Consider the following 12,057-nt stretch of genomic DNA (forward strand, 5'->3'; position numbering starts at 1 on the left):
ATGTGGCACTCCCCGTCCGGCACACAGCTGCCCGGGCTGAGGGTCCGGGTCACAGAGGGGGAGGGAGGGCATGGGGCGTCCGGAGCTGATGATTACTGTGGACTCGACTTCACCAACCTGGAATTGGACAGATGAAAAAAAGAAAACAATATATGAATGTATAATAAAATAATAAATTAGTATTATTTTCAACATGTTATTGAACGTTACGCCCATCTTGTCCTCATTTGCATGTTATGGCAGCTATATTACTATCAGAAGCCCGAAATATAGCTGTAGCTGCACAATTCAACATAGTGAGGGAGGACTGAATGAACTCACTTAGGTGTACACTCTTTGAACAATAAAAAAAAGAATATACCAATATAAACAAAAAGTTACAGGAAAACACTAAGCATGAATAGCTAGTGCAGTGTGTGATGTTGACCTTTAGGCTTTTGCTGTGTAGAGGGGTTGTGGTTGTTGTGTGATGGTGTGTAGCTCCTCATATTAATAAATCACAATTTTAAATTATTTTTTTCTTCCTTTGTTTTAGTAACTAATAAAAATGTCTTTTACTAAGTTACAGTGTATGAACATGGACAAGACACAAACAATAGGACTGCACAGCCCAACGTGGATCAGTAGAAGAAAACGTACAGGTTCTAGCGTGGTCTACAGTCACTCTCAGAGTCACCCCGAGGCTCTGACCCTGTGTTCCTGTACAGCCCCCACAGTCACTCAGCGCACCCTCCACTAGCCTCCACCGCCCCCCCACCAGCCCCCAGCAGCCCCGGCCTCTGTGACATTTGTGAAGCCAGAAGTCCACATAACAAAAACACATTAGGCAAATGTCTGGGGTCAAACGTCTGCTTGAATTGGCTAGATGAAAGCCACTTAGATTGGGCCAGTGCCATTCTGTGCAGCAGCTAAATACAGTTACAAAAGACTGCTGTGTGCGCCAGTGGTTTGTCTCACTCACTGGATATGCTCCCCTTAAGTTACAGCCAGTCAGTGTCAGAGGTACAGGGTTAAATGTGCTTTAGAATATATAAGAATAAGAAGCTTCAACAATGGGGTAAAGTAATCAAATATGACTATAACTAATATTAAGATATGACAGAAGCTTATTCAAAATGATAACTGCACACTGATATTGGACACTAGCTTTCAATCGTTTATGAACTCCTGGACAGGCTTAACAGCTGGTCTTATCTATATGTGCACTGAAAAAGAAGAAGGCACCAAATGTCACCACTTTGTAGAACAGAAGGAAACCTGCTGGGCTGTTCATGCTGAGCAATTTATCACAGCTATCACTAAAGATCAGGAGTTTGTTATTATAATGGTCCTTTTTTTGTGTCGAGGGAATTAATACAAAGGAATGGTTTAAGCATTTGCCATATATAATTGATTGATGTATTTTGCATATTTTTCATTTGGAAACTATCAGGAAGTACTCAGGGTAAAATACCTTGTGATAACTCTGGGACATGTCAGCGCAGTCCTCATGAAGAGAGGAGACAACCTGCACAATCAATATGCCAGGAGCAGGAAGCCAAGTCTAGTCACTATTTATACTTAAAAGTACTATATGCATACAAGGATTTTTACATTTTCAATAATATTTTTTTGTTCTCATGAATGGTAGAGGATTTGAACCATTTCTTTGTTTCCAACCTACAGCAGCCTTTGTATTTCATAAAGTACAAATATGTCTTTTTTGGGCTTAAAGGTACACAGTGAAAATGTTTCTTGCAGAGGTTACATCATCTGTACTTGTTTCCATGGTATGGCCAAATCACACATTTTTACTGTGAATGGAGTCATGCCTGTTTATATCAAACAACCTGTTTTGTGTCCATGGAGTTACATATGTGTAATGCCATACTGTGGAGCATTCTAGGTGGTGTACCCTCGACAAAAAATTTTACACAGTAGAGATTTAAATGATGTCCAAAATCGAATTAAAATGGATGTGTTATGATTCTATGATTCCACTTTCTATCTTATGCAAAATGGGTTGCTTGATTGAATCACTAACAATTAACAAATATACTCACTGAAATAATTTGAAAACCATAGCAAATGATAGAAAACTTTGAATGTAATTAATTGTAGCTGATTGAGTGATAATGTAGTGCACTAGAGCGACACAAAGGTTAGTGACTGGAGTTTGAAATTGGAGTCGTGGTGTTACTGCTGCCAACTGCCTGCAGGGCCATCTCCTGAACTCTGCAGCTGACTCCTTTGATACTTCGCCTGTGAATCATAGATAAATTATCACATTATTGAGGACGATCCCCTCGTCCCCCTTTTGACTGAGACAAGTCCAGAGAGCGGAGGCACAGTGAACTTTAATAGACCTGTGATGATGACTGCATGATTCATCTGCACCAGCAGAAAGGCAGGCCTGCACTGGAAATGCACAAGAAACCACAAGAGACAAGTCCCGCTTGTCCCAGTGATACAGCTCAGTGCAAAATAAACATTACATTTTAAAACAAAGATCCGCTTTTTGACAGGGGAAAGGGGGTTATTCATCTCTGTGACTCAAAAAGTACAGTATAGTACTAGTAGTATAAGTACAGGATAGTTTTAGAATGACAAAACCATCCTTGTGACAAATTGAGATAAGTTGCAGTTTGGAAATAGAAAGGTTCTAAAGGTTCACTAAGTGACTTTTATGGTGAGGGGTCCACCACCTGCATTGTTACTGCTTTGGAAGGTTCCATTATAGCATTAAACTTATCAGTCTCTAAGGGAACAAGGAGGTGATGCCACTAAGCCAAGTCTGATCTTTGGAGAGGTCATAGTAAGAACTCATTTATAAAATACAAAAAGACCTATAATTCAATGAATGCCAGCAATAAAGACTAATGCCAGACTGAGGGACATTTGAGATAAAGCAATAATACCTCCATGGAGATAAGCAGTGGGAGGCCTCAGAAAAGGTTACAGAGTCTTTAACATCTTTAAAATACATTTTTAGATAACATAATTGTTATAGTTGGTGCTAATCAATGTAAATTTGACCATAAACAGTGCCATTAGTATATCAACTTAACACAAACAAGTGTCTGGGATCTATAAATAACTTCACAATCTGCCATGGAAACAACAAGCTCTTAGCCTAGGATCTGTTACACAAGTTTTACAGGTTGGGAAAACTTCCCGTTGCTATAGAAACACAGAGGCATAATGTCTCTTTTGGACTCAGAACAGGTAGGACTGGTCAGGGCAATTAGGGGCCCATTACAGTAAATAGGAGAATAACAGAGAGGCCTGTGGTAATTGAGGGGTTTGCATTGACAGGCTCCTGACTATTGTGTCAGACCTGCACCTGCCCCAAAGCATCAAGTCTTTGTAAGACAGAAGACAGGTTTGAAGGAAACGGTATGTAGCATATGCAACTGTAAACTTTATATTAGTTATGCTGTGCCTTATTACTAAATGTTTGAATGTTGTGTTTTCAAAACTCTTGTTATCTCAAGAGTATTAGCTTAATTTTACAGATACGTGATAAGAAAAAGTACCCTTGCCACTTTGTTGCATGATGACTATGCAATTTGCAAAATTACAAGCGAGGTGAAACTCTGCCCCAAAGAAGCCCCAGAGTCAGCCTGAATTATTAATGGACTATTGATGAGGGCCCGATAAATGCACTTGGCTCACAGGCCCAATGACATTCTCGTCCATCCTCTACCTGCACCAGCACCAAGTCTGTGCGGCCATTTAAAAGTTTACTCATTTAAATCACAAAGGACAACAAAGTATTATGTGACAGTGCTTAAATTCATTAGTACCTCCACTGTCCGGGAACTTGGCTAAGCTCACATCTGTGCCAACTCATTACAGTAGTCTCACAGTGTGACAGTCCAAAATCAGGCTTTATTCTGTTGGCCAGCCACCAAGCCCCTCTAATGCGCTCTCACAGGGGGAATCAACACACCCGCGTGATGAAGGCACTCAGACATTAGCACCAAATTACTCACAACAATTTAAATCTTTTCTCCCTTAAGGTATCATGGACCAGTTAAGTATTTTAAGAGTGAACAGTAAACAAGCTCAGGCAATACAGGTGCACCTCAAAGAATCTGTAACATGGAGTGAACTTATTTCACTGTTAATAGAAAAGTAGGAAGTACATCATACAAGCTCAGTGCACACAATCATGGTATCTGTATTTGTACACTCAGTAGCCATAAGAACAGGTACATTTCTAATGCAATGTAAAATTTAATGCCTGTGAACGTAATATACACTGTGGTTCAGAAATGCTCTAAACAGAAAATGTTTGTGAATATTTTAAATTGTGCAGTTACTAAATCAACCATCCAAAGTCTATCAGTCCTTGTACAGCTCAAATCTCATCATGCATATATATATATATATATATATATATATATATATATATATATATATATATATATATATATATATATATATATATCATAACTGACCTTTGACCCTGTTCATTCTCACCATTGTCATGCTGCCTGCCACTGCCAGCACTTAATAAATTGCACCTTCAACAAAAGGAAAAGGTGATGAATTGAAAAATGTTTAGCTCTTTCATACATATTTAATGCAGACTGTGCCTCAAATCCACAGCTGATAAATAATTAAAATTAATCTCATTATGGGAGTTTTCATTATGGGATAATTTAATTAAATGAAAGCTCAAGGACCTCTGAGGGCCCTGAGCTGCTGGGGCCCTATGCTGCACTCCTCTAATGGGCTGTGGACAGGAGATTGCTCTGGTAATGCACAGGGCCACATGCATTATTCAATGGATTCCACTAAGTAAGGACAGATCAATGATAACTTGTCATCTCGTCAATGTGTAGAAAGCATCTGAAGTCACAACATACCCCAAAATTGGAGCAGAAAATATTGGTACATACGCAAGGAAACCCATCCAGGACTCAGTAATGTCACTTCATCTGAGGACAGGGTTTTTGCAGAATGTAATGTAATATCTTTTAAAGACAGTAAAAGGTTTTTAAGTCGTGGTGTGTATCAAATACACTTTTTGGTAAAAATAGTTTCCGTGATAAGGGTGCTCTTATGACATTGACAAATCATATATATTTACGATTGACAATTACAGCTATTATAAAACAACTTAATTTTAATCAGAAAATTCAATTTTACTGCATGGCTTAAGGCTTAGAGTAGTTATTCTGAATCCAGAATCCATTATTGCTATGGTCATAAAGACAAATTAAATGCTATCATCCTATGCACACTGTGATGGATGTATTCCAATAAAAACATCATGCTATTACTTCAATCTAGATTTTACATTATGTCTCCTCTCATTCTCTCTGCATGTCCAAGAGGAAATCTTTAACACAAATATTAGCATTTGGTGCAAACAACTCTATAATTAGTTTAGGGCATAATAAGCTTGGACGGGCACACAATGAAAGAAAGCATTCTGGCTTTAAAATGAATAAAAATTGATTGTGTCCCAATAAAAAACGAATTGGCAGAGTGTTAACTGGATTCCACATAAACGTCTATAGCAGTCCCTGGCCGCTTTATTGTGTGCTAATGCAATAGAGAACACTTAGCAATAAATGCCCCTCTCTGATGAGCTCACACAGGCTTTCCAAGATGGCCTGATGAAATTGTAAAAATTAGATTTGAGCGAGCTGCTAATGACTCCTAAAACAAAGGAAAATCTCCAAATAGAATTAGCCTGCCCTCTCCTTCTCTAAATACATCATATGTAAATTACTGTCATTTGGAGAAATATGCTTGCCTGGAAGGTAGAGCCTTCATTAGAGACCTCAGTAGGTTTGGGACTAGAACGGGAACTCCTTTAGGACATTTAAAAGTTTGACTACGCAGTGAGGAGATGATGCTATTGCACACAAAACAGGATCTAAGAGTGTGAACTGTTTCAAAAACTAAAAAGAAATTAACTTTGATCAAGATCTAGATGCATTTGCTCTAGAGTTTTTATATCAACAAATATGAGTAGAACACATTGTTGGAGCAAATCTAATTTTTTATTTGACTTGTGTATTGAAACAGCATACATTTTTGCCAGATGCCATTCCATTTATCCATCCAGCCTCATACTCCTTATATTTGATTTTGAGATACATATGGTATTTAATTTACCCTTGTAATAAAAAGTTTATATTGTATTTTTAGCTATATCTGTACCACTCCAGTATAAAAGTGACAATAGGTCTGAATCAGTGTCTAAATCATTAGCTTATCAGGTAGGTCAGAGGGCCACAATACAAGCTGTCAGAGCACAATGAAGTGTTTACACAAGTTGAGCTACTTACCTTTTGGACAAGCCTCCATTTAACCACTCACTGCACATTCACACTTGCCTCTACTGTTTGTGGAGCACAGAAAACACATATATAACAACTTGCAAGAATTATCTAGCAATTAAAGTGGATAAGTACGACCCGCCAAGCTGCTCAATGGTTTCCTAATGCAAACATGTTCCTGGTGGTTGCTCGGCTCCAGGACACAGAGCTTGTGTACTTCTCTCAGGTAGGTCACTCACTTATCTGCCCATTGTTGTGACTTCATTCTTGTTTATTGATGCAGCTTAGCTTCAGCTCTGATCCCGTAGTACAAGGTTTTCTAGAGTAAACACAAAAGAATGGTTATTGTTGTCAGTTACATTTTGTGTCTTTGGCAGTGCCAGGCATGTTTGTATTAGGTCTAGACAACTAGCAAAGAATGAGATAGATCACCATTTCAGTTTGTTAATGTAGGGACTTGCAGTGACTTAAAAATAGATATAAAAATTAAAAAGAAATTAAAACAGGACAACCTAAAATTAGAAAAAAAGGAAAACAACTAATGACATAAAGATTAAAGGGACCAAAACTGACCAAAGCGTGACTAATCATTCAATTAATGCATGTGTAGATGAAATTTCTTGCTTGGTAAAAAACTAAAAAAGTCCCAGTGACAAAAGCAACAGATAAAGTGAAGTATCCCATATTGTTTAGAGAGCAGCCCATTACTGGCTCCAGCAGAAGTAAGCATGCAGTGCAGTGGTGTTGGCTGTTTTGTGAGGGCCTAATGGGAGGATTACATATAGACCAACAGCCAGACTGCAGCTGTGGGGTATTTCCAAAATCCAGAAGACCCTGCTCTGTAATGGGCGTAACCAAAACCATCACTTTCTCAGTCACTTTTGTCAGACCCTTCTGCATTAGACAAATTTGTTTTCGACCACACTGAGTCCTTTTTATTATGCAACACAATACACTTATAAATTATAAAAATATGTCTTACAGTTGAACACGATGCATGTAAATATTTAATAAGGTGTGATGTTCTTGTAGGAGACAAGCATCAGATTATTATTGTAATTGAAAGTCCATACTGTGACAGGAATAACCGTTCTCACAGGGGCTAGACCCGCTGGTGCCTTTAGCTGTCTGCTGTTGGCGAGAACTAAATATATTTTCTGCATTCTGAATGGCATTCCACCCTAACGCATACGTGCCAGTAGTTAACAGTGCAAGAGAATAAATAGCTTTCTCAGCCAGGCCTTAAGACATGTCAAAGATGGTGCCTCATTTGTTTACATATGCTACGTTTGTCATTTTATCAGCATAGAATGCTTTTAAACCCATTTTCTTATTCATATTGACAGGGTAATACTTTTCTGGCAGCGCAGCATGGTTTAATTTCTATGGATCGAATCATAAGCCAGAATTATGTCACTCCACGACCACCTGTTCTCCGGCAAAAACGTCATCAGCTTTAAGTAGTTTCCGGCACAGATCCAAAATGTGAACTTGTGAACCGGGTGCTTACTTTCTCATTTGTGTTGAGGCAGGAGGAGGAGGAGGAAGAGGCAGCATGTAGCAACAACCACTCTAATTCTGTGGAGAGGGAAGCTTTACATAAGGGATGTGCTGCTCTGTGCCTGTCACTCAAAAGGGCCCTGATTGGTAAACACCAGGCAGAGGTACAGGTCCTTTTCCATGTCACCTACAGGTTAATGAGAGAATAACAACACAGGAGAGAGAATTATGGCTAAGATTATTGTTTTAGCAGAGAGCATGAAGTTCACACATGTGTAGAAAATCACAGTGAAATTTAAAAACTGAAATTGTACCCAGCTAAGAATATGCCTAGCAGACAGATAAGCAATATATGGGTGCATGAGTGATGAAAAAAATAGCAACATTGCCATGGCAATTAGCAAATCAAGACAATATTGTATCTTTTTAATGGTACGGTATGGTGTGCTTTTATTTGAACAGGGACAGTGCACAACATTACATTGACCTTAAAAACAGGAAAGATGTATGGTGCCAGGTTATAGCAAAAATACTAATTTCCACGTGTAGTCCCTGGACAGGCTAATGCTTAGTAAAAATAAGTTTGGTGTAGATGGATGGAAAAACCTGTAAACATATGGTACATACATCGAATACAACACATCTCACCCTCAAATACGACATTTCTAAAAACATTCAGTTCACACACACACATACACTTCCATACCAAATTATTCACATACACAAACACTGAGTGAGGATTGCTCTAAATGGTGCATATGAACAACACACTGAAACCCATGAATAGATTATCATGGTAAATATAGAATCGATATCTTAATTTGGATGTTTATAAAAATGTACCTTATTCATGCAAAAGTTTAATTTATTTTATGTCATGACAACACCAAACAGATGTATAAAGTACTTTACATGACATAAATCTTATTATAACATATGGTTAATGGTAATACAAATATGCTGATTTCCAAGTGAATGAACGGGGTAAAGAAATCTTGCTGAATTGCTCAATCAAAAGGAAATGTAATGTTTTGCTTCTTCTGCAGCTTCATGCTTTAAGTTGAACTTCCATTACAGGTGCTGCACAAATACACAGACTACTTCCTTTGGATCCTGCAGGTATAAATAGCAGCACAAGTGTTGATGGATGGCACAAGGCTGGGAGAAGTGTTAGATGGCTTACACAAGTACAGCTAATGTTATTACATGTGTGTGTATCATAATAAGACTTCTCTTTGCGTTGGACCATTTTGTCCAGGAGGCAGTGACATAGTAACTTTGTTTCAGTCTGCACAAAGTCTGCGCAAATAAGAAGTTAAAAAGATACCATTTACTAGGGCACTGAAACATAAAAATAACATTGGTAACACTCTGGTTTAAGGAGGACTTATTAATACATAACTAATAGTAACAGATGTACCAGTAGCTAATTAGATCTTTCTTTTTGAGTTTACAAAGCACAATGTTCTACTCTGTATGACAATTTTTTAATGAAACTATTTAGCCATGAACTATTTTTTCCATTAACACTCTTAATGATTTGTAGTATCATAGGGATGTTATTAGATGAAGTATTATCTTAATATGATTTATTTAGTGTTTCATAAACATTCCCAAATACCTGAATAATCACTAGCTAACATACCAATTAATCCCCTTTATTTAACCAAAATAATCCCACTGAGATTAAGAATCTTTTTTTTTTAGAATCCTATTGTACATTATTTTTAATGTACCATAGGAACGCTTTCGTAGGGGAAACTGGAGCACCCGGAGGAAACATACACAGGCACAGGGAGAACATGCAAACTCCACCCAGATGAGAACATTAACTGCTGCGCCACCGTGCTGCACTTCTTAAGTAATTAGAATTTGGTCTCTAACCTAAAGTGTTACTCCAACAATATAAATTAAATATTTCAGTTCACCTCTTTTGGTTAGTTTTGTAATATTGTGGTATGTTTTTGTCAGAGATATAATAGCATCAAGAAAGAAAATTACACTTTTTAATTAAATGCTATGCACACAGAACTCCAGATCCAAGTGTCCTTTTTTGTTCAGGTTGACATTTTTGTTTTTAATGAAAACTAATAAAATAAAGTTTTCAAAAAGACATTTTATCATCAAAATTACCTTAAAAATTGAGCACGGAGCAGTGTGTAAGAGGCAGAGGAGCAGAACCCACGCCGTGGCCTTGGGGACATTAGCTCTCCCTCGGCTCTGCTGCTGACAGTGGAGATCAAGGCTGTCCCAGTTCTTCCAAGGGTCCAACCACTTTACAACCAATGGCTGACCAGGACAAGAGGCCGATAAGCCACACACACAAAGTGGCCTTCTCCACATTGTAAACTACAGAGAAAGAAAGCCCATGTTATGTCTCAATCCCATTCCACAGGGCAGAGTCAGGGCAGAAGAGGGCACTGTTCCATTGGTTTCCTTTAATTTACATAGTGAGTAGTACCGCTATTATCAAATTAGTTGCAAAATACTTATTACATTAGTCATTAGGTTTGTAAAATAAAATAAAATCCCAGACACTAATCGATACTAAAATGACTAGCGATACTTATTTGAACAACATCATTACTAATTTTAGCGTGGTCTAGATCTTTAACAGAACTAGTATAAGACTGTATGGTATCATTAAAGAAAGTACTGTAATTTTGAATTTAAAATTACATTATTGTCTAAAATAGGTTTGAAATTATCATAGTAGTCTCAAAATAGATATTTTGTATTGAGCCTTTTCCTTAGCATCAAAGTTGTGTTTGGAATTTTAGTAGCTCGTTAGTTCTTTTCCTGTATTTCTGCTTTTCAATTACCATCTGATAACAAAATACAATCCATAAATGTTTTTGACACATGATAAATGAGTAGTTTGCTTTCTTATAAAAATACTTTTTTGAGATACACTATTGTCTCCTATTTTCCACATGACTCTGACTGGAGTTTTAAATGGTAAATGTCTTAATGTAAAGTCTACTCCCCTGCATACAGTAAAAAGTAGCTCTTGACCAGCTCCATGTGTTAAGGTGTCTATCATGTGTGAAACAAGCTATTTTTCCTCAGCTGTGCCTTTTTGACTCCGGTGACATAATGCCGCAGTGGGTCGTTGCCGGGGAAACTCTCCCCCGCTCTCACTTTTATACACCTCTTTAAGAACGGCAGCCTTTCACACCAAGTTCAACAGGAAGACGCAGTAAAACCCAATGGCCGGGGCCTACAGTATTTCATAATTAATAGGTAGCAGTTAGTGGAGAACGGGCAACACTGACGTAAAAAGATCAACAACATATAAACGTGATCATTCATTCTGCACAAAATTACACTGGAAGTACGACCTCTGTGTTATTCTTTGGCCAAAAACAAAACAAATTTGAAATATATGCCAGCCTTTTTTTATTTATCTTTGATTGCTATAGCTGTGCTTGGAAATGTTGCAGTGCGTAGCCACATTTAATTTGGTACTACGGTGGTCCCCGCTCAAACCGGGTCAGCACCTGCGCACAGTACTGTAAATTAGTCAGTAGGCTTAATTGCCCATGCCCATATAAACCTCCAGAGCTGTGCTAACTCTATTGTCAGATACTTAATCAACAGTACCAGATTTATTTCCCTGTAGGAAAAGCAGGGGCAGGCTGAGTAATTGGATATTTTTTGCATCTAAAATTAACCAGCGGAGGCTTTGGGAATGATAACAGTAATGATATCAACTGCATTAGTCTTTTACACTGGGAGTTGCATAATAGCCAGATGTGGCGGGAATGACCTTACCTGGGGGGTATGGTGCTATTACGCCAATCAAACACAGCAACACTTGATCAGTCGCAGGCCTTGAGCAGGCTCGAGAAACTGGAGAAAATTATTCAGAGGCACAGCTTTCTACAAGAATTAACAGGCGCAGAGAAGTATTTTTCTGTTGTGAGTGACCTAGGACAGAAATGGAAGAATATTACTTTACTTACTATATATTTTATTAATATATGGAGCATGTTTTTCTATCTGCACTATTGGTATGCTATTAAAGTTGCCTAAACAAGTTAATTCCACCAACATGAGATTGAGATACTTATACAACCTTATATTAACTACAATATACCCTATACATACCATATATAAAATATATATTTATTGGGTCAAAATATTTTAGAAAGCATGTCTGCATAAAAGTAGTGCTACAGTCAACTGTCCCGCCCACTTCAAATTTTAAATTATTCAATCAATAATTGCTGCTTGTAACAAAAGGTATGTTATATGTAAAGGTGCAGTGTAAATAAAG

General features: G+C 37.8%; 1 long non-coding RNA gene across 1 annotated transcript; it reads right to left on the reverse strand.

Moving 5' to 3' along the window:
• Positions 1-8,789: 8,789 nt before the first annotated feature.
• Positions 8,790-11,654, reverse strand: LOC129457236 (uncharacterized). Its single transcript, XR_008649150.1, has 3 exons — positions 11,553-11,654; positions 9,912-10,127; positions 8,790-8,891 (listed from the first exon to the last, which is right to left on the reverse strand). It is a non-coding gene; the product is annotated as an uncharacterized LOC129457236 (long non-coding RNA).
• Between the last annotated feature and the right edge of the window lie 403 nt (positions 11,655-12,057).

This window comes from Periophthalmus magnuspinnatus, chromosome 20, assembly GCF_009829125.3.
Source record: "Periophthalmus magnuspinnatus isolate fPerMag1 chromosome 20, fPerMag1.2.pri, whole genome shotgun sequence".
Lineage (NCBI taxonomy): Eukaryota > Metazoa > Chordata > Actinopteri > Gobiiformes > Gobiidae > Periophthalmus > Periophthalmus magnuspinnatus.